Below are 24,282 nucleotides of genomic sequence, written 5' to 3'. Positions count from 1 at the left end.
CTGTGACTTAATCACACTTTGGGAAGGTCACCTAGCTTACCTTCCTCCCTCTCATTCAACTATTCTGTATGTAAATCAGGGATAAGACTTCTCTCTTCTGAACACCTGTTATCTATTTAGATCTGCTGTTAAAGAGATTTACCTCCCTCCCCTTATGACTTTCTGCAGCACCAAGGCACAATGAGCCCTCTAGTCTGTATAATAAATACAAATACTGACATCAGGAAAGCAAGCCTGTGTTGAGTTACAAAGAACACTTCAAGGAGAATGCACACTGTGCTCACCACGGCATCAAGGGGCTAGATCACATAAGTCTTAAATCAGCGGAGACTTGAGAGGTGCATTATTTTACACCATATGAAAAATCTGTCCCAATCTCTCTTTTAAAAGAAACGTCAGAAGGAGATGAAGGGGGGGGGGAGGTTTGGAGAACATAAAAGAATCTCATAGATTAAGAATTCAAAAAGCTCCTTACCATTCCTGGCAGCTGCTATCACTCAGTGTCCTAATAAACATACTGTGAATGTCACTGTTTCCATAGACCAAGCATCACTGGCAGACAACAGAGGGGAAAAAACATATAGCCACTCAAAGATGGTCCTGATAAAACTGGTGGGGTTGGCATAGGCTGCATGTCCTGTGCTGGGAAGGGCAGATGTACTTTTTTCCCCTTCTCTAGCCTAGTAAAAAAAGTATCTAGAAAAAAAATTCATAAAAGCACCATTCTGTTCAAGGAGACAGAATTCCAGTTGTAATGAATGACCAAGAGTTGTTCAAGATGAGACTTCCGATCTAAACCCCCTTCACAGGGCAAGGAGGAGACTGCTATTCTGTGATGCAAAATGAGTACAGGTACAGCCTATTTACCCAGGGATTGTTTATCTGCCGATTTGTCTCAACAGGAATGGGGTGGGTCACACACACCTTTGCCTCCTTTGCCCTGCACTGGTATCTCGCTCCATTTCCAGGCAGCCCAAAACACTGCAAAAAGGCTCTGCCTCACCCAGGCAGGGAAATAGCCCTGGACGAGGTTCCCCTTGCAAAGGAACAGTAACACCCCTGGAACCCCTGAGCCAGCAAAGAGGCAATCTCTGCAGCCAGAACAGTGCAGCAAGGTGGAGCTCTCTCTCTCTCTCTCTCTCTCTCACACACACACAGGGGCAGGTGTGGTAGCAACAGAGGGGATTGCTTTAAAAAACCCAGGGGGTGTTTGCCAAATTCCCCCCCCCACTGAGATAGTGCAGGCAATCATGACACAAGCAAGCCTTCCCACCAAGCAAAGCATGAGGTATAGCCTACAATCCTCTCCACACTTTCCTGGGAGTAAGCCCCATTGACTGGAATGGGGCTTACTTCTGAGTAGAAACGCATAGGGCTGGACTCTATGATCCAGATCCCAACTGTGAAAGAAGCCAGGCAGTTGGCAATGGGGAGGGCTGAGTACGGAGGGGAGGGGATTGATAACAGTTGCCTTAGCTTCCTTTCATCCGGAAGTGTCAGGCTGCAGTGTATTTGCGTAATTTAGCACAACGCATTTTTTGTTAATTGTGCCAAATCAGGGAATGAAACTAATGCGGATAAATAGGCTCCACCCATATTCCTTTATTCTAGAACAGGGGTGTCCAAACTTTTTGGCAGGAGGGCCACATCATCTCTCTGACACTGTGTTGGGGGAAGGGGGAAGAATTAATTTACATTTCAAATTTGAATGAATTTACATAAATGAATAAAGGTCTTGCAATAGCTCAAGGCCTATAAAAGACCTTACACAAAGCAAGACTGGCCTTTCCTTCACTGCCGCTGCTGCATCACAGACATAAAACAAGCAGTGGAGGGAGCCCTTGTCCCACAGCACACACATGTGGTTCAACAGTCACTCTCATGCTGTTGCACAGGGCCAGCACGAGCTCCAGCAAGACTCTGGAGGGCCAGAGTCTCACTGGAGACTGAGGGCTCCCTGCAGGCCGGATTGGGAGTCACTGAGGGCCACATGTGGCCCCTGGGCTGGGGCTTGAGCACACCTGTTCTATAATACTGACATTCAACCTCTCTCATGTCATGGCACACCATCAGTTTTTTTTTTTTACAATTAACAGAGCACGCCATGCTGCCGGTAGAGGGCTCATATCCCCCACTGGCCTTACTAATAAATGACCCTCCCCCAAACTCCCGTGGCACACCTGCGGACCATTCACCACACACCAATGTTCAGCATCACACTGGTTGACAATCACTATAAGAAAATGTGTGAATGAAGTAGTCCTACCGGTACAAGCCAACAAACAGGTGCAGAAGACATACTGGTTTTGCACTGTGTTTGTTTCATTTGTATGTACTCCTCAGTGGTGTTAGTAGTAGCTTTTCATGCTGCTAAGAATTCTATGATGTGAACTTGGTCTTAGCAATAGGCAAACTCCACAAGTCTCTCCTTCACACCTTACATCAGAAGCAGGAAAGCAGAAGTACACATCACTTGCATACGTGTAAGCCATGAATCAAAACATCTAGATCTGTCCCACTTTTGTATCAGACATACATGTGAGTATTAAGCCATTTCTGCCCAATGCTGCATAAATGCAACAGGGATCAAATGCGTACACAAGTGGGCTGGGCAGAAATGGGTTAAAGCCCACACACCACACACTAATATGACAGCACACTCACGTATGGCACAGAAAGGAGGTAGGCAGACTAGTAGACTAAAAAGAAATGCTCCTTCATCTGGATAAGCAAGCAAGTGGCTAACTACAAGCTTGCAAAAGGATGCTTTATTCTTCACTAGCCTATTATGCCTTACAATAGTAGGGATTAATTCTCAGAACAAACAGCTCCTTCCCTCTCTTCTGAAGTGCGGCAATTTGTTAAACCCAATGTGGCAGTGTATAGAGCTGCAAAATACATAATTTCTAATGAATGGCTTGTTATGCTGCACTATGCATACATCACTGTCCCTGCCCCGGGAAAAAAATACAATATAAATACTGTACTAAGAAATAACGAAAATGATGGGGGGGCGCACGAAGCAGTCTTGGGACCACAGAGATAAAGTGATGTGACTCATCCAATGAGCTGGAATAGTTCAGTGCCACAGCTAGCAACAATACTGAGATCTCAAGACTTCAAAGTCCAAGATCCTGTGAGGCGAACCACAAAACTTTAGTTACTGTATTAATGTGGTGACAAGAAGCCCTGCTGGCAGAGCATGCCTTCTTCATTCTTCAAGTCATGCTCAGACTATATAAGGGCCTTACAACTTCAGTAAGTACCTTCCAACCTTCCTATATAAGGGCCAGTTTAGATGCAACAGAAGATCTGTGAAAAGCATTTACCATTTTTTTTTAATGTGACTAGCAGATGTGGATAATTGATTTAGACTGAGAACACAGCACTGGGAAAGGAAGGGATGTAACCCCTCCCTTTGCAACTTGCCAATTAAAATCACAATCCATTGGTGCAAAACATTAAGCATCCTACAAAACCATGCTGCTTTCCCTACTGACATTGCTGCCCCTAGCTAATGATAGTCCCATGGAGGGGGGGGGAGAGAAGTACACACAGTTGGGGGATCTGGATTAGCTAAATGGCAGAGAGAAAAGAGATTTTCTTTTCCAAAACCTCTTCCAGAACTACTGATCCAATCTAACTCAAGGGCCATGCTTTTAAATAATTAAAAAAATATCCAGGGACTCATTTTCCCACATCACATGCGAGTTTGGTCATAATAGTACCATTGCTGTCCCATCTCTGATGTATCTGTAACATTAATCATCCTTGTGCTCAGGGCACTAGACATCACTTTCCCATTCCCTAGAACACACTAGCAACTAAGCCACAAAAATTACTAGCCCACAAACATTTTTACTAGCATACCTTTCAACACATGCCAATCTGAGGTACATTATAAATAATAAATAAAAGGTTATTTTTAATAAAAAGGGTTTTTGTTTCTTCTTTTAGGGGTCTATTGTTGTGCTAGGCATATCCGTTTTCTAGGTGACAAAAAAACTTCTCGACCTGGTCACCTGATGGCAAATTCTACTCACTGCAAATACCTGCCCTTAGTAGCTAATCTGAATGAATAGTTATGTTTAACAGGAAATTGATAAGTACATAGTTTATTCCAAAACAGATTAACGTCCACCAAATACCAGCAGCATTTTGTGCTTATTGGGCATTTGTTTCGGCATGGGAATTGCAGGACATAAATCTTTTAAATCAATGGATCACAACTACTCCACACAACCATCCTTTCTCAGTATGGAAGAGATAGTCCAGATAAAACAAACTCTGGTCAATGCAGCTGAAATATCACAATCACCAGTTAGAATTTGGGGGCCCAAAGTATTCACATCAGGCAGTTCTTGGGGATCCTACTTTGCATCAAGGTCAGGGAGCCAGAGGTCTACTTCCAGCTTACCCACTGATCTGCCAGTTAGCTTGGAGCAAGCAGCATCAACTTGCCTGCCTCTGTGTACCTGCTTGACAACTGGGGACCACAATACAGATGCCCAACGCTACTAGATGTAGTTTGTGCCAGTGAAGGACCATAACAACCTCAGGCGGCATCAATATTATTAATATTTAATCTGCCATCACACAGAATCTTCTTTTCTTCGCACTAAACAGAATGAGAGGTCAGACAGAGTTGGCCACTCACTCACTCTTACTCAAAAATCTCCTTTTTTGTTCTAGCCAAGTGCTTGTTCACTGTAGGAACAGGAGAAAGAAAGAAAAACACAGGCAGCTTGTATACCTATGGAAACTTTGTTATCCTCTGACATTAAGGCCAAACACAGCTAATTAAAACACCATCAAAGTCAGAAGTTTTATTAGCTCAGTTTTGGAAAACCATGGCCAGGTATGCCAAATAAATCAGCTCCCATGACCTGATCTCTACCTGATCAGTACATCACCTGTGAATGTTCAAGAAGGCAGCCAAAAAGGGGGTCTAGTCAAGCTTGCTATAGGAATGATAGGTTGAGCAGCTTCCAGTCTTATGATAATTGCAAGTTGGGGAAGATAGAGGGAAAATATCTCCTGCATCCAAGGTTTGAACAAGACTTTATCAGTAAGTTTTAAAGACAGTTAAGGATGCTGATTATCCCACATATGTCCTCTGCTGTAACCATTCTTACCCACTGTTGGAATAATACTTAACTCCATAGCTCAGGTGGTTGAGTTAGTATGTTACTTCCTCCTATGCCTCAAAGACCATCTTTTGATGTGCTCAGTTCCACAGAGCTGCTGCTCCAACAGCTTGTCATTTCATCTCAAGACTGCCATCTGATCATTCCCATCATGGTTCCCAGACACAATCCCCTCTGCTCTGATGACAGCACAGATACCGAAAGCTTTCATCAAGTTGAACAGGTCTCCATTTCTCTGAAAGTTAATGCTCTGCAAGCTGAATAGTCATGTGGGGCAATCCATGATCAATTGCTGAAAAGACTTGGATGAAAAAGACCAGTTCAGGCATAGTGTTTCTCTTCCAAAGACCACCACCCATGGAAAAAAAGAAAGATTTCTGCTGGAATAAAAAAAAAATCATTTTGCAGTCCAGTGTTACATTGTCACAGGTACATAATCCTGTGAGGAAAATCCATAGAAGAAAAATGGTACACTGGAAATGGCCCAGAGCAGGTGGCAACACTTCAAAGCTGCTGCAACACATACCTACACCACTGATGCAATACTTTTCCCAGTACTCCTCCTATGATTTCCCAAGCTAACACAACATCAGTCTGCATTTTCTTACTCCAAGTTCTGTTCTCCTGCTTTACAAACCTGACTCTTAGTGAATCAGGTCATAGATTCATCTAGACCAGGGTTTCCAAACTTCTTAACTTCAAAACCCACTTCATTGTCTGCAGTGGGTCTCGGGCCCGACAAGTCCAGGAAGCTGGCAGTTTGTAAGGTGTGTTACGCAGAAGTTACTTCCACGTTGTGCCAGCATGTGGCCTGCATCGCTGGCTGTGTTGCACCACGTAACATGATGCATTCCCAGTTTGTGTGTCATGACCCACCAGTGGGTTGCAACCTGATTTTCAGTTGGCTGTGGGTCCACCGTTACCAGGAAGCTGCCCTGAAATCCAACATGTGATGCAGTGTGATGCAGCCAATGAAGTGGCCATATGCTAGCACAACCCAGAAGCAGCTTCCTCATCATATGCCATAATGCCTTCAGGCTTCCTGGAGGGCTGTGACTCACCATAAGTCAGGTCACAACCCACAATTAGGTAACACTGATCTAGACCTATTCTTGCTAGAATCTCAGATATGGGTCTTCTTCAACCAGGGTATTTGAAATATTTTTAGCTGTGGACTGAACTTTTATTTATTGATAGATTTTAACACCAACTTTCTGCCCCTGGAGAGACCCTCAAGGCAGGATCAGACCCCTCCTGCATGTTTTCAACAAAGCCCAGACCGAACCAAGCCTACATTATGTGCCATGAACCTGGGTGGGTGCATGAAAAGGAGTATATTTTCCTATCTGCCAAAACTAGGTTAATACTACATCTCCCACGCTGCTGGGTCATGCTAGGTCACTCATGGCAAGGAGCATGTGCACAACAGCTGCATTTCAGTTACACTGCCAGAAGAATAGAAGCAAAGAGTGATAAGCTATTACTATGGCTCTCCAAGGACACATCATCCATTTAAAGCTTCATCATAACCAATCAGACAAAGTGATGGATGGACATTGGAACATCTCAGCAGGCAGTGTCATCAGCTGGCACACTTTGCTGAGAAGTGCTGGAAGGAAAAACCTTACATCACAAGGCCCACAGACTACAAGCCAAACTACATGTTATGCAGGAGATTCATCACTGGCTCTTCAGAGAGTTTTATTTTAATGCAGTCGCAGGAGGTTGTAAAGCTGATCAGAACTCATGAACAGGGGAGAAAAAGGTGTTCTACCTTCCTGCCTACACCCTTTCCCCCAGTTTAAACTGCTCAGCCTCTGCCCACCCACTCCTATAAGAACGCAAGAAGAGCCCCACTGGATCATGCCAAAGGCTTATCTAGTCCAGCTTCCTATATATATCTATATCTAGTCCAGCTTCCAGTGGCCTACCATATGCCTCAGGGAGCACACAAAACAACAAGTGATCTGCATCCTGGTGCCCCCCCCCTTGCATCTTGGTGCCCTACTCAAGCTCTTAACTCTGAAGAGTTAAAAACAGAATGCGTACTTAGCACTACTGCAAGCGTAGAGTAGTACAGCCAGAGCTGCTACATAGTACACAGATAACAGTAAATGAGAACTGTGGATGGGTGATGAAGGGAGTGGGTGGATCATGAACTGACCATCTAAAAGGAATAGGGCCACCACCAAGCAGCCTATGACAATACAACCTCACATACTAAATAAAAATGTGTTGCTTTAGAATGGTACTACAGTGTATTAGGAACAGTGCTGATTTGCCCAACTCTGAATATAGAACACCACTGAAGTTATAGTAGATGACTCTGGGTATCGCCCCAGCTATCACACCTATTGGATTGGAAGCAAAAGTGGCTTGATTCCTTTTTGTCTTTCAGTACAGCCACACAAATAAGGCTGCACTCCTATACACAGACCTGGGAGAAAGCCCCACTGAAATAAATGGGACTTACTTCTAACTAGACATGCATAGGATTGTGCTGCAAGTACTTAAGTTAGAGCACAATCCTATGTCTACTCAGAAGTAAGTCCCATTCAGTTTACTTGGACTAGTGGCATTGCTAGGGGGGTGTGGGCTGCACTGGGTGATGTGCACTGGGGGGGGGGGTGAAGTGCTAAAATCGCCGTAGTTAGGAGCAATCCCATCATGTTATATACCGCTGGAAGCAGAATTTCCAGCAGAATGCAATGCAAAAGACCAGAGTGAAATATCTCCTTTCTATCAAAAGTTATGGCCAAAGAACCGGAAAACAAAAATGCATGGAGCCCTATGGAAAGTGAAACCTAGCCGTATCGTGCAGTTAGTCTTGAGTAGGCAAACTTGCTTTAGTCCATGGGAAAGGGCAGGCTAAGAGGAATCCAACAACACCAGAACGGTCCTGATCCAATGAACGTAGTGCCCAAAAAACACGAGAAGGATGTCGCCGTGCTAAAAGTTTGAAAACTGCTCCAATAAGGTGTTAGTAAGTTGACACCGGGGGGGGGGGGGAGGTGACACTACTAATGACCAAAATCACAGTTTTGTAAAAATAATACCATCATGTTATAAATATCACTGTGTAATTTCATGCAAAATGCAATGAAACAAACTGCGCTGAAATATCTTTATTCTATCAAAAGGTACAGACAGAAAACCAGTGGGGGCAGGGCGATGGTAGATCACCATGCCCACCACCTGGAATGTTGCCCCGCCCACTGCATGGGGGTGACGCATTGGCCTCTTGCACCGGGTGACGCGAACCCTAGTGACGCCACTGATTGGGACTGACTTTTGTAAATGTTCAAAGGATTGCAGCTCTCCATTTGTTTTGGATAGTGTACCCATTGCTCAAATTATGGGGAGAGAGGAAGGGGTCCCTTATTGAAATCCACAAACCTCATCTCTGATCTCCCCTTAGTTTCAGTTAAATCATGCCCCCCATAGCCTTTTAAGAACAGTAGCTAGAGGAGGTATAAAAAAGGTAAGGGTCCAGGTCCCCTCCTGCTTCCCATAAGTTAAGCATCAAGTATCGTATCTGCCTGGAAAGTGGAATCATTGGCTCAGCCAATGGTCACACATCACAGTGTTACAACATCCCTGCAATGCTGATGTATGTACATTGTAGACTGATATACGAAGCATTTTACACTAAGGCACAAGTATAGTACTTTGAAACTTGAGAACAGGTGTGACCCATTTCTGCCCAGCCCACAGGTGTACACATTTGGTCCCTGTTGCATATATGAAGTATTGGGCAGAAATGGCTTAAAGTCAACATGGGCCTTATTTAGAAAGTCTCACTTTTTCACCCTCCCTCCTCCCTGCCAAGGAGGTGGCCGTGGACAAATTCCTTTCTGTCAAGCAAGTCTACATTAACACACACTGTATTTTCTAAAGGTCTCCCTCTTTAATATTTTGACTATAATTCCTGCAGAACTAAGACTTGCATTTTGAAATTTGTTCCACAATCTTTGGGCCTTGTTTTGGACCTGGAGGAATGATGGGAAGGGTAAAATAAATAAGGCACGTTAATGGGGTTTTCCCCCCCCCCATCCGAGATCCTAGCAAAGAGAGCTCTAAATGTCATGGCTGATTTTGTACTTGAAATGACCTCAAAAGCCAAGCAGGTACCAGTCTCTCTTCATCCATCTCCAGCTTATATGGGTGGCTCTTTTTGAGTCTTCTCTATGTAGCAATTAAGGCATTCAGAAGAGGTACTGAGTATATATTATCCCTTCCTCTCTGCAACTTAAGGGTGGTTGAAACCTCCCTCCTTCTAAATCTCACCCTCTTCTTATCTGCTAACCTTGGCAACAAAGCTTTTTACAAAACTAAAGAATTACACTGTTCCATAAATGAGCAGTTTGGTCTTTTTTGCTCCAGAAAAAAAAAAAGGACAGTAGAGATTCCAGCACTAGTATAGAGAGGAAAAAAGCTGGGATGTTTTAAAAAAATGGGACTTTTCCTACCAGCATTAAGATCCAGATCCAGCACAACCCTACAAGATGGATACACATATTTATCCCCCCCTCTGAATTATTATCCTGACTACAGCTAAATGTTTTTATACACATTTTTGTACCACCTTTCTTCCAAGGAGCCCAGCATGGTATACATAGCTCCTTCCTCCCTCACAGCAACACTGTGAGTAGGTTTAGGCTGAGAGATAGTGACTGGCCCATGGTCACCCAGGAAGCTTCATGGCTGAGCAGGAATTTGAAACTGGATCTTCCAAGTCCAACTCCTGACCCACTGAAATCAAAGCCCGGGAATAACATGATAAAGTAATGTGGGGTTCCTAGTGCAGCCAACATTTCAATTGGTTTGTGAATGTTGGGTGCTTCTGCTCTAGAAATCCAGTTTGCTGGGATGGTATGCCAAGACCTATCTAATGTGCTGCAGTTTGTAGAAGTCTGACTCAAATATAACAAGCTTTCAAACTCTGACAATGCCACAACGCACAAGATCAATAAAGACAAAAGGGATTTAGGAAGTACAAGCAAAAGTAGTTTTGTTCCATTCATTGAATATTTCTGAAAACAGAAAAACTGGCTCAGAGTTTGACCCCCCCATCATGTCAATGGTTCCAGCCCTTCAGTGCAAATGAGGACAAGCAGCAGGAAGGAAGGAACAATTGATCCAAGCCCCGTCTATCAACTCCATTGATAGACCTCCTCTATCCAACCTCTATTCATTGTCACAGGGAACAACAGCCTGTGGCAGTACACTGATGGGCCGCATCCTGGATATTTCTGAAAGCAGAAGGACTGGAATTGAAAAGAGGCAGGAGCTTCAGAGGAAAGAGCTTAATATTCCAAAAGCTAAGACATAAATCCAAATTCCACCCCAATTTTGATATGCAACTTCATAATCGCAAAGGCTGCAAGAGACAATTCAGCTGCAATAGAATGAGTCTCAAGTTCAACCAGGCGGCTTACTGATGAAGGCCACTAAGACCTTCCTATACCACTGAAATTCTTTTTGTTTGTAATTTTTTAAACAAGACGATAATAGCCATTTCCTACCTTGTGGGAGACAGCCACAGAATGAGAAATCGGGAAATTATAAATTACTGTGACAAGGGGTTTGAGAAAAGAGAAACATATCACAACAATAGACAAGAAGCCTAAAAACATGCTATGGTGCCTCCATACTTATGCACACCCAGGATGGAAGCTGTCAACCACTGACAGAAGATCAAGAGGGGGAAAGAACTGAACAGGTTCTGAGGATCTGACCTTTTAAACGTTGCTAGCAATAACAAGCCAAAGGGAAACATCCCATGAGGTCTGTGAAAATGTTACAAGGGACAAGGAAATTCTCAACACGTAGACTTGCTGTCTAAAGAAGCTAAGCCAGGTTTCTCCATGCTGATCTTAAATACTCCTGCATTTAAAAGCATCACGGAGGGGAGAATGCTGGCAGGAGCTGTGCAGCATCCAGATTCAGTTCAAAGCATCCCAAAAGGGTGTAAATATCCTGGATAATCCAGAATGAGTTTCAGAACATTTATGGTTCAATCCACTGGAGGCTTGCACCACTGGAAAGAGCATTCCGGAGGTGTAAGGCACTTTCCAGCTGTCTATGGTGCAAGTGAAATACTGGGAACTGTTCTGGTTACCATTCCTTAAGAAGGCTATTGCAGACCTGGAAAAGATGTAAGAGAGAGCAACCAAAATGATCAGGGGCTGAAGCACCTTTGTTATGAGGAAAGGCTACAGCACTGGAGAATTTTTAGGCTGAAAAAGGCACTGAAGGAGGGACATGAAAAAGACTTATAGAATTCATTATGATGTGGAAAGAGGTAAGTTTTTCTCTTAAACACAAAATACTAGAGCTGGGGTCGCTCAATGAAACAAAGAGCCCAATCTTATTTCTCCCTCCCAGCCTAACCCCCTGCAGGATGGCACAGTTGCATGCTGTATCCACTTGGGAGGGGAGTCAGATCAGAAGCCTTTGGAGGGGAAATGGAAATAAAATCCCCTTACCTCTCTGTAAGTCTCCCACTCTGCAATGGGTCTCTCTGGACCTGCAAGTCCAGAGAGAAAGGGGGTGTAGAGGCTGCCAAAAGGGAGGCTAGGATCTGGTGCACACCATCAACCCCCTCTTGCAGCCTCCCAACCCCTGTTCTGCTCCCCTCCCCATCCCACCTGCTCTGTGATGTCCAGAGACATCCCAGGGAGCGCTGCCACTTCTTGTGGAAGCATTCCCAAAATGGCCACTGATGGAGCACTCTGCACTTCATCAGCAGTCATTTTGCAACTGAGTTTATTTACAAATTTATACCCTGCTTTGTCTCCCTCAAGGCATTAAAAGTATCTTTCAAATATGATTTTTAAAAATTTGCATTGTAATTCTTAAAAAAATATACAGGTCTAGCCTTGTTAGATTTGGCTCAACACCAATGGCCACTGCAAATGAGAAGGGATGTTGTGATCCCTGGAGGAGAAAAATGCATCCCTTTAAAATCACAATTTTAAAAAACTGCTTTTTATTGTTGTAGGGAAACAGTCATGCAAGTGATTGCAGATATAACCTAATCATCCATAGATTTTTCTCTGTCAATGCAATGAGAAGTGCCCCTGAAATTAAAGGAAAACAGTGTTTAAGAATGCAAGAGAGGGAGGGCAGCAGGCTGACAATCCATCAATCATTCTCTCTTCAGGCAGCTTAAGTCCAAGAGCCCTCCCTTCCCCCTGAGCACTGAAAGAAAGATACTTTGCATTGGTGAAGGGAGGCAAAGAGAGTGAAGCCATCCTAAGCAGCTTGAGAGAGACTGATTGTTGGATTGTCGTCTTAATGACTCTTTCTTACATCACAAAGGTCAGCAAGGCTGTTTTTTAAATTGATGTGCTATAGTGCATTTTTTGCCATCCAGGTAACCCTCGAAAATAATGAGCCTCAACCAGTATATAAAAATATTAAAAGCTCCTAAAACCGCCCAATGAGAAAGTTAAAAATCTCATTAAAAGCCAAGAGCGATAAAAAGCAGATAAAACCAGCAGAAGACAATTAAAAATTTCTCATAAATCTAATCAGCATAAAAAACCCAAATGTCCATATAAAAAACTTAAAAGGCTAAAGTAAATGCCAGAAAGCCTCCCAGGATAGAGCAGTTCATAAACTAAGAGGGAGAGAATTCCATGGAGCTGGTGCACCATCATCATCGGCATCCTGCAGTCGCGGGAGACTATGGTATCGCGCTCTGAAAAGTGGTTCTGGAACAGCGTGACAATCCCTTCCACACTAGGAGCAAATGTAGTCTCTCCCTGGTGTGTCTCCCTGGCTGTGGGCCTTCCTTCTTTGCCTCTTTGCCTCAGTCTGTTGGGCAAGTGCCTCTTCAAACTGGGAGAGGCCATGCTGCACAGCCTGCCTCCAAGCGGGACACTCAGAGGCCAAGGTTTCCCATCTGTTGAGGTCCATTCCTAAGGCCTTCAGATCCCTCCTGCAGATGTCCTTATAGTGCAGCTGTGGTCTACCTGTAGGGTGCTTTCCCTGCACGAGTTCTCCATAGAGGAGATCCTTTGGGATCCGGCCATCGTCCATTCTCACGGCACAACCGAGCCAACGCAGGAGTCTCCGTTTCAGCAGTGCATACAAGCTGGGGATTCCAGCTCGTTCCAGGACTGTGTTGTTTGGAACTTTGTCCTGCCAGGTGATACCAAGGATGCGTCGGAGGCAGCGCATGTGGAAAGCGTTCAGTTTCCTCTCCTGTTGTGAGCAAAGAGTCCATGACACGCTGCAGCACAGAAGTATATTCAAGACGCAAGCTCTGTAGACTTGGATCTTGGTATGTTCCGTCAGCTTCTTGTTGGACCATAGTGAGTCTGGAAAACATGGTAGCTGCTTTACCGATGCGTTTGTTTAGCTCAGTATCAAGAGAGTGTCAGAGATTATTGAGCCAAGGTACATGAAGTCATGGACAACCTCCAGTTCATGCGCAGAGATTGTAATGCAGGGAGGGTGAGTTCACATCCTGAATCATGACCTGTGTTTTCTTCAGGCTGATTGTCAGTCCAAAGGCTTGGCAGGCCTTGCTAAAACTTTGGCAGAGTGGGCAGTGACAGGAAGTCACGTGGACATTTCAGCTGGACTTTGGACTTTGCTCTCAGTCTGGAGAGGATGAAGAGCTTTCTGTCTGATCTGGTCCGGAGACAGATGCCTTCTGTTGCAGTTCCAAAGGCATGCTTCAGCAGGACAACTAAGAAAATCCAAAACAAGGTCGGAGCAAAACACAGTGGTGCCACCACTGAGGCCATATTCCTTGCTGCTGTCCCTCCCACCTCCATGGGCAGAAGCACTCATAAAAGTGCCCTCTCCAACGACCATAAAGGAAGAGCCAGATCGTGTAGAATACAATGGTCTCTCAAATACCCTAGCCCCAAGCTTTATAGGTAAAAGCCAACACCTTAAATTGGGCCCAGAAACAAATGGGCAGCCAGTGCAGTCACTGGAGCAGCAGCCCAACAGAGTTGAACCACCAATCTTGAGCAAGCACATGGGCTGCCGCATTCTGCACTACAGTAGAACCTCTTTAAGTTGACCACCCAAGGGACTGGAGCAATTGGTCAACATAGGGAGGTGGTCAACATACGGAAAATTATGTAATACTGTACTTATAATATTTTCAGAGTCCTTATTATAGATATCATACCTAAATATATACAGTGAAGATATAGAAAAAATGCATTCAGAATTACATACGCTACAGTACAGTACTATATACTATACTATATACAGTACTATAATTATATACAGTACATATACTGTATGTGAATTATTATTTTTTTAAAGAGTCAATCCTGGTTTGCTTCTTCTTTTTTGTGTAAAGCTAAGAAGAGAATGCACTATCAATGCTGGCTATCCCGTTCAACTTGCCTGGATATTTATTCACGGCATATGACTTCAACTGTTTTATCAGATGCCCAACATCCCCTTCCTTTGGAATCTCTGCGTCCATGTCGTCCTCACTTTCTTCTTCCCCAGGTGTGTCCTTCACTTCTCTGCTGGGCTGTACTTCGGAAAATATTGCTTGGAATATTGTTTCCGGATCAGGTTCATTGCAGGTTCCGCTCTTACATTTGTCACCTTTCACGATGAGGCTTCTATCAGGCATTGCTTTGAAAAAGAGTCCACACTCATCAGCATTAAAAATGTCATCATCTCTGAAGCCTCTTGCAAAGTCTTCAACAACTTCTGCCAGAACTTCATTTGACTCACCACACAAGACTTTCTGGGAGATCTTGTGTTGCAGTTTAAATTTTTCAAGCCAACCACTTGATGCTTGGAAATCTTGTACCCTGAATTCCTGTGCAAACTTCTTAGCAATTTCTTGGATTGTTGGTCCTGAGATTCTGGCGTTCACTGCCCTCATTTGTTTCAGCCAGCATAAGGTAGCTTCATTTACTTCATCAAGCGAAGTTTTCTTTCTTTTCTGCTGTAGGCCTCTGTTTTCCTTACTGTATCTCTCAAACTACTCATCTTTACATTTTTTGATGTTGCTAACTGTGGTCTTGCTTCCTTGTTAGCGTTCACTGGGCAACTTACGGAGGGTAAATTAATATTCTGTGCAATGGCCGAAGTGGTCAAGATATAACTTACGAAGGTGGTCAATATAGAGAGGTTGGTCTCCCAGAGTGTATATGCAGTGTCGTCCATACTGTGAAAATTAGGTCAACTTAAGGAGGTGGTAAATATAGAGAGATGGTCAACTTTGGAGGTTCTACTGTAACTGCAGTTTCCAAACCATCTTCAAGGACAGCCCCAAGCAGAGTACATTACAACAGTCTAATTTTGATGTCACTATGGCATGGATCACCATGGCTAGGTCCCTCATACAGGTCCCAACTCTCTCTAGGCAGTGCTCTAAGACCTTAACAGCCACTTTAGAACTCTATTTTCATGAAGATCTATGTCTGGCAGCCCAGTCCAGTTTAGGATTGGGTTGCCTCTGAAGGAAGATATGGAACAGACCAGGGGTGTCCAAAGTTTTTGGCAAGAGGGCCACATCATCTCTCTGACACTGTGTCGGGGGCCGGGGAAGAAAATAATTAATTTACATTTAAAATTTGAGTAAATTTACATAAGTTTACATAAATGAATATATTAAAGATGAACTTATATGAATGAATGAAGGTCTTGCAACAGCTCATGGCCTATAAAAGGCTTTGCACAAAGCAAGGCTGGCCTTTCCTTTGCTGCTGCTACTGCATCACAGAGGTGAAACAGCAAACAGTGGAGGGAGCTCTCATTCCACAGCTCATGCAAGAGGTCAAACAGTTGCCCTCATGCTGAGAGCAGTTGCCTCAGGCCAGTGTGGGCTCCAGCAAGTCTCCAGAGGGCCAGAGGCTCATTGGAGACTGGGGGCTCTATGAGGGCTGCATTAGGAGTCCTCGAGGGCCGCAAGTGGCCCCAGGGCCGGGATTTGGGCACCCCTGGAATAGACCAAAGGAGGCAATTCATCATATAGCACATAATTAGTATGCAGAATCTATTGCCACCAGCAATGGCCGCTATCCTGATGATTTTAAAAGAGGATTTAATAAAGTCACAGAGGACAAGTCTATCAATGGCTGCTAGCTATGATGTCAAGTACTACCTCTAGGTTCTTTGGCAATATGGTCACATCTCCTGCTAAGAGGCAGTTTGTGGCCTACTGTGAAAAATAGGATGCTAACCTAGGTGGGCCTTTGGCAGAAGCCAGCAGGGCTTCTTTTATCCCTTATGAATGCATAGCAAGCTATTATTGAAAGAAGGAAGTGCATTTGTGACTTAAATGCTATTTGAACACAGTCCTCCAAGGAAAGTCTGAAATCTTCCCATCCAGAAGAGTAGAGATCACACTTGCTACAGTAACATTAAGATATTGAATGACAACAGGTTTATCACAGCAGTAAAGATAAATCCTTCAACAAATGAAACTTACAAGGTAACAAGAGACTTGTAAATACAATACAAGAAAGTACACCAGTCAGGTCTCTTCAGCGAATTTATGGCTCTTACTATCAACAATGAATAGAAGGTACTTCATACACCTTCAGACCATTTCCTGGACCCTATGTAATTTTCATCCTGAAGTACCCCAGAGGGTTGTTGCGAGACTAAAATGTCACTCTGAACTTTTTGGACAAGATACAAACAAAACAAATTGTCAATCAGTTTGAAGCAGAGTTTTTAAACTTGTGCTCCAAAACTCGATGGAGAGTTGAAATGTGAAAGGTGCTCAAAAAGTGGCTGGCTTTGACAGCTGCTTTCAAAAACATTAACACTGAATCCATATGCAAATTCACCATCATCTAAAAAGAAAGATGCCTCCTTCAATCATCAAGGAGGCAGAGCAGCAAGACAACCACTGGGGTAATAGTAATTCACCAAACTGGGCCTGTGACTCTTTACATCTCTTGAATGAGGTACAAGCATCAGAGGAGAGGATTTTTGGAAGCTAATCAGAACAAAGAGTGGCAGATCATGGGATGTGGTGTGGACCGTGCCAACTCCTTGTAAAGCAATCACTAACAGATTGTGCAAAAAAGCAAAAACAAAAAAAAGTCACCAGTTGTGGCTGTGACACTTTCCGCAACACTGGTTGTTGCCAGAGAGATAACCATTGATCCTTTCTTCATGATGAATTAGCAAAGGGATGCCATAGTGACAGATACCCATTGTATGATCAACTCAGCCAAGGAAATACATAACATTTGAAACAGGGGGCCAGCCAAACTGCCAGCCAGAAAACACTGCTTTGTTCTGAAGATTCAAGACATGGACTTTCCAAATCATCACAGCAGCAACTCTTGTGGCAGATCCTCTTGCATACAAACAGAGGCACACTAGCCTAATTGGGTTTAGGTGATTGTTGAATGGAAGACCTTTCCCAGGAAGGTGTAATTCTCACTTCTGGATATATTGGTTGCTTCCTGTGTGGTTTAAAATTAGGTATATATCAAGGACAAGTATTTTAAAAATGTCTTGGAGATCTGAGCAGTTTCCACAGTTCTTTAAATAGAGTGTGGAATTCCTTCAGGAGAGGGATGACATACCCTCCTGGGAAGGAGAAGTGGAAGCCTGCACTTCCATCCAGGCCACTGGGTGAATATCAAAGATCAAGTGTGAAACTGAGGGCAATAGGCAAAGCTAGGAAGAAGGAACTGCTAAATGTCAGTTCACCACAACTCCAAAGTTAAGAAATTGTATCTTGCCATTAAGAGAACACCCCATTACCCGCAGCTCTGCTGGTATCTCTCAAGTGGAACTTAAAATATTCAGTCTTATTACTGTGTCAACTCTTATCTACTATATGTCTAAAAATCAACATGGAACTTTTTGTTTGCTTGTTTGTTTGTTTTGAGCTGTGAACAAAATATCACAGTTACATTCAGGGTTCCTCTGCAGAATCGAATCCAGACACTCAATAGGACACAGGATGAATGCTTAAATGCTATGCCCAGTTAAAATAACAACAGATCATTCTCTCAAATTAAGAGATTTGTGGACTTTAGAGTGCAATACTCCCTGGGGATTACTGAGGGGTTCCCCCCCCCGCATTTTAATCTTGTAGGTTGGTGCATACAGAGGAGTAAAGGTCCAGTTCTATTCAACTTTCCAGCACTGATGTAGTCAGCACATACCTGAGGTAAGAGAACAAATGTTCCCATACCTAGAGGAAGCCTCCAGGATTGCCCCCCACTGCAGAATACAGCGTATGCCCATTGGCTGGATAGGATTGGGCCCTAAGATTGCTAAAGTACAGCAAAATCCCACTCAAAAGAAACCTCAAGAGAGCTGCAATACAACTCTGACAAGATACCTATTAGGCCGGTGATTCCCAAAATGTGAGCCGTGGCTCCCAGAGGAGGCACAGAAACCAGTCAGGAGAGCTGTGCAGTCCTCACAAAAAACCCACTGCCCTACACAACATATAGGATTGTAGCCAAAGAAGGAATCATGGCCAATGACCAAGTAGATCAAGAGAGCTGCCCGTCAAAGAAGTTTGGAAACCACTGCACTATGCCATATATAGAGCATCACATAGTATAAGGGTCTCCAAACTCTTCAGTAAGAGGGCCACATCATATATCTTACACATTTTTGCAGGCCAAAAAAACCAGTTTTATAAATGAATGAAATTTAAATGAATGAATAAGTTTTATTTGGATCTTTCTTGTAATTATCATGCTATGATTCCGAACAAAAGAGAAACGTGACAATTACAAAGAAACGATGCCATGTTTAAGTTGAGAAGTGATATATAACAAGTAAAAATGTCAAACCATAGCAAATCCTCTGGCAGAAAAACAAGTTGCTACAGGCCAGACAAAATCTTGTGGCGGACCAGATATAGCCCCTGGGCTGTAGTTTGGCGACCCCGACAGAGTAGAACACCAGCAGCATCCCAAGAGCCTTCCAAATCCTAAATGCTACCCACACACTACAAGCCGACTACCCAAATGCCCCATGTATTTCTTGACTGTCCTCCTGGCACTGACTCTGCCCCTTCAATCTGACCAGCCACATCCCCTTTCATTTTAACCAATTTCTGCCCAGTCCACAGGTGTACACATTTGATCCCTGTTGCATATATGCAACATGGGGCAGAAAGGGCTTAACCTAGATTCAAAATCTCAAATTGTGGTTTGCAACAGCTTTCAGCATTCAAGACCTACCCCACCTTAAGTGTGCCAAAACCTACAGCTCCACACCAGGAGGGAGTATAGCTCAGTGACACATACATTCCTGCATGTGTAAGGCCCCTTGCTGCATTCAGTCAAGCAGCAGTGCTGGGGATGATCTTTGGGGGCGGATGATACCCACCAAGAGACATGTGTATGAAGATAGTTCATCATTTCCTTTGCACTGTATATTACACAAACACAGAGGCACTGCAGCCTCCTTTCCTCACTGCACACTGAAGGAGTGATATTAGGCAGGGCTGAATAGTACCATTTGAAGCAGTGGTTAAGGATTAGCCTGCATCAGCACTACAAATTCCTCTTGTAGCACTCTGCAGGAGGAAAGGTGCATGCCTTTTGTGACTGAACACATCATGGAGATGGACTCTTCTCTGGGCCCCAGAGAGGCAGGCACAAGTCATGGTAGACTGTCACACAGGCCATCAACTGATGGGCACCAGGAGACCACATCTCAGAGAGAGAGAGAGAGTGTATGCACTTGACTGCAAAGGTAGGTAGACGCCCTAAACATGGGAGGGTAGCAACAAGAGACAGGAAAGAAACTTTTTGCACACTGTCCCTTCCCCAGCACAAATTCACCAACAGATGGGAGTTCCCCCAAATAAGGTTGTGCTTTTTTTTCTCCCACCTGTCAGGAGACTGGCAGGAAGTCAGGCAGGATTGCCTTGGTGCTAATGGGGGAGGGGGGAAGAACAGGGGGGTGCTTCCATCTGCTACAGATATGCAGCCATTTGGCAGCTCCGATTATCAGCAGTGTCAGACTGCAGGGATTTCTGCACCTTCTCCCTAAGGAGGGGTTCTTGGCGTCAGCTGTCAGGGAGGGGGAGGGAGATAGGGCGAAGAGCTCTATGGTGAGCAGAAAACAGCATGTGCAGCGCCATCTCAGGAATGTTTACTCAGAGGTAGTGAGTCCTGCTGCTGCCTTCAAACTCCCTGGATCAACTCCCTAGTAAGCATGCAGAGGATTTGCAACCCTAGAGAAACTTTTCCTGCCCTGTCTAGTGACTCTTGCTGGAAAAACATCTGCAAAATTGTAGCTTAAAGGCCATTGCTGCTGCTGTAGCAAATATCATTCTCTGTGGTTTTACCAGGAGGAAAGTAGCCTAAAACCTGATAAAGCAGCACAGGAGCATTTTGTCTCTTTCAGGTCCCACACCCCTGCATATAACAGACCCACAGAGCCTTGCTCACAATGTCCTCCTGCACACATCCCCTACTACTCCAGTAAACACGCATAGGAAGTCTGGGGGGGGGGGAACATTGCAGACTGCTTCCTCTTTAAATCTCAAAGCTACCTGGATTGCACATTTTTTTCCCTTTCCAATGCATCCTCAGTGGAGACATGGTGCCTTCTTCTCATCTGTGTGGCTGAGGGGGTGGGGGGGAAGATCAGCACTGCCCTGTGGCTGTCTGTGGGGGACTCTGTAGGAGCCACAAGGGAGGCAGAGAGAGAGCCATCAGTGGATGAGGGCACGGCAGGGCGTGGAAGTCAGATGGGTGCCCAGGGCAGCAGGACAAGTTTTCCAAGCCTGCCCCCCCTCCTACTTTTTCCCCCACACCTGCTCACGCTATGCAAGCATTGTCCCTACTTACCCCCCCAGGCATGCCCACTACAGCCCTCTGGAGCAGAACTGGCCCCGCCAGATCCAGCCAGGATCTGATCAATTCGCCCTTGTCCAACCCTATGCAGGCTCCCCCCTCCTCTTCCGCAAGAAGCCCCCTCCTTCCCTCGCCTATCCCTGCAGTGGCGGAACGGACCTCCGCACCCCCCCCCCCACCCCGCTTCGCCCATGTTGTCCGAAGCTCTTCCTTTCCCCTGGGGCTGACCGTGAATAGGGAGGGGGAGAGGCGGCTGGGTGGTTCGACCCTCCCCATCCTGCCGCGCCCCTTATAGACGACTGATCGGCTTGCATTTCTCCAGCTTCCTCCCAGTCCACCCACTCCCCTTCTTCTGCATTTTGCGCGGAGCAGGAGACCCTGCAGGGGAGGACGACCAAGAGGAGGGAGGGAGGGAGGGATCGAGCTTCCCCTCTGCAAATGCAACGGCCCTCTGGGTGACACACAGACCCAGTATTGTGCTCCAGACCGGTAAATAATCAGGTTACTGTGCTAGAGCCCAGGAGGCTGTGCACAGCCCGCTAAATACTCCAGCAGCGTGTTCAGGCACGTTCTCCCCCCCCCCCCATAACGCAAAACACGCCGCCACCCAGATCCTCGCTAAAGCAGGCTCCCATGTGCTCGGCGCTGTCCTTGAAGCGCCAGCTGCCCACGCCTAAGCCCGCGTGCTGCTGCTGCCGCCGCCCCACCGGGCACAGCTGCGGACCTGAAATACTTCTCCTTCCCCTTCCTTTGCCACCCCCGTTCCGTTTTAGGAAGCCATCGCCGCACACTGGCACGATCGCCTTGCCCAGGAATCCGAATCTCCTCCTCTCCCCCCCCAACCACCTTTGCTAACGGAGAAGTGTTGTAATGGGGGGGGGGGGTATAGACTTGAAGCGGCGATTCACCACCATGAACCCAGGGGGCAGGGCACACTCCCACCCAGTCTTTGGGCGTGCAACAAGGAGGAAGGCTCTCTTCAAAGTTCCACTTCATATCAGGAAGTAAAAGATCACAGAAATCCACACTGGGAAACCAAGTCATTCAACAGCCTATTTCTTCTCTCACTAATAATAATAATTTTATGATGAAGACAAACTACCCAGAAACAACCATATTACCACTGCAGACATTAGTCAAAACACACGAACAGGAATTCAACTTTCATCCTACAATCTAACCACACACAGAATTCTGAGTATATACTTTAATAGTTTTATTTTTTCTACCCCTCTAAACAAATAAGAGCCCAATTCTATGCATGCCTACTCAGAAGTAAGTCCCATTATAGTCAGTGGGGCTTACTCCCAGGAAAGTGTGGCTGGGATTGCAACCTTAGAGCCCAAGCCTATGCATGTCTACTCAGAAATGTCCCATTATAGTCAGTGGGGCTTACTCCCAGGAAAGTGTGGCTGGGATTGCAGCCCCAGTCTTACAAAGACTCGACGCAGGGAACTCCCTGAATTTTCCATAGCTAATTATAGCTGGGGGGGGGACTCCAGATCGCTCCCTCCGCAGGGCTGTTGCTTGCAAGTAAATAAGGTCGGGAGTATTTCAGAAGACCTCCACACCCACTCCAGTGGCCTGTGGATTCCCAGATAAGCAGGGAGGACGCCTCCAGCCGCCCCCCCCCATCAGCCCTCCTGCGCCCTTTCCCTCCAAGTTTGCTCCCAGCGAGCCCGGAGAGCAGCCTGGAAACTCTGCTGGCCTCCGTTTTCCCCGCGCTGCCCATCCTTCAGGGCGGGCAGGGCAGCCTCCAGCCCCGGCAAGAGCGCACAAACAAATCCGGCATCGCCCGTGCAAAGGGAGGAAAGAGGAAGGCGCCTTACTTTGGCCCCTCCAGCGGGAGAGGAGGAGAAGCAAGAGGCTCTCGAGCGCCGACGGATACGCAGCCCGCCCGGCCGCTCCAAGTTGGCAGCTCTCGCTTCGCTGGCGGGGAAGGCGAGGGTGGGCTTCGCGCGCTACAGCTGCGCTTCATGGGCTGCTGCCGCGGCGGCTCCTGCTGCTGCTGCCGCCTTCCCTCCGCCTCCACTGGGAGCCAGTCTTCCACAGGCCGGGAAAACCCCCTGGATTTCCATGGGAGGGAGGGAGGAGGAGGAGGAGGACGGGAGGGGTGGGGGAAGCCTCGAGAGCGTCTGGCTGGCTGCTCCTGCCCGTGCCTCGCCGCAGCCTTCCCAAAGTTTGCAGGGAGTTGCAGCGGGGATGGTGGAGGAGAGGCCCGTCTCGCTCCCGCCCTGCCCGGCTCAAGGCTTCTCTCGCCAGAGCTCTGCAGCCAGAGGGCTTTTTCTTCACCCGCAGAGGCGCGCGCGCGGGCCCCTCGCAAGGGCTCTGCCCTGCCCTGCCCCGCCTCGCCGTTCAAAGCCGAGCTCTTTGCAAGTTGAGTGCCTCCTGCTCCGAGCTTAAGAAAATGCTTGTCATGGCAACACGCTGCCGAGCCCTGCCAGACTCACCCCCGTTCGAGGAAGCGGGAGGAGGAGGAGGAGGCACTCTCTTAAGGTGGCCTGGCGTTCCGCAGGCCCTGCCCCTGCCTACTTGGGCTTTTTTAAGGGGGAGAAGGAGAGATGCGCCTGCCTGCCTTCTCGGAGGGGTTGGCCCTCTCGGCATGATCTCCCCCGCTTGCTTGTATGCAGGGAGGGGAAGAAAGAAAACTTTGGGCTAATGATCAATGGAGCGCTAACGAGGGGCTGCTGTGGGCTGCAATCCTATCCATACTTACCTGGGAGTAAGCCCATAAGGGGACTTGACTATATAAATGGACGAAAAGGGGAATTACTTTTGAGTAGACAGGCAAAGGTTGGCCTCTAAGGCTGCAATCCTATCCACTTACCTGGGAGTAAGCCCATAAAGGGACTTGACTATATAAATGGACTATAAGGGGAATTACTTCTGTGTAGACATGCAAAGGATTGGCCTCTAGGGCTGCAGTTCTAGCCACACTTACCTGGGACATAAGAACATAAGAACAGCCCCACTGGATCAGGCCATAGGCCCATCTAGTCCAGCTTCCTGTATCTCACAGCGGCCCACCAAATGCCCCAGGGAGCACACCAGATAACAAGAGACCTCGTCCTGGTGCCCTCCCTTGCATCTGGCATTCTGACTTAACCCATTCCTAAAATCAGGAGGTTGCGCATACACATCATGGCTTGTACCCCATAATGGATTTTTCCTCCAGAAACTCGTCCAATCCCCTTTTAAAGGCGTCTAGGCTAGACGCCAGCACCACATCCTGTGGCAAGGAGTTCCACAGACCGACCACGCGCTGAGTAAAGAAATATTTTCTTTTGTCTGTCCTAACCCGCCCAACACTCAATTTTAGTGGATGTCCCCTGGTTCTGGTATTATGG

At 46.1% G+C, this 24,282-nt stretch overlaps 1 protein-coding gene across 3 annotated transcripts in view; it reads right to left on the bottom strand.

The window, feature by feature from the left end:
- Window positions 1–22,977, bottom strand: part of ATP2B4 (ATPase plasma membrane Ca2+ transporting 4) — a 187,150-nt gene extending 164,173 nt beyond the window's left edge. For all 3 annotated transcript variants that reach the window (XM_066624900.1, XM_066624898.1, XM_066624899.1), the window contains exon 1: window positions 22,765–22,977. The gene's annotated coding sequence lies outside the window, so the exon portion shown is untranslated. The remainder of the gene's footprint in view (window positions 1–22,764) is intronic.
- Window positions 22,978–24,282: the final 1,305 nt, after the last annotated feature.

The sequence above is a fragment of the Tiliqua scincoides genome, chromosome 4 (genome assembly GCF_035046505.1).
Source record: "Tiliqua scincoides isolate rTilSci1 chromosome 4, rTilSci1.hap2, whole genome shotgun sequence".
NCBI lineage: Eukaryota > Metazoa > Chordata > Lepidosauria > Squamata > Scincidae > Tiliqua > Tiliqua scincoides.
This window is presented reverse-complemented; position numbering and strand designations above follow the sequence as displayed.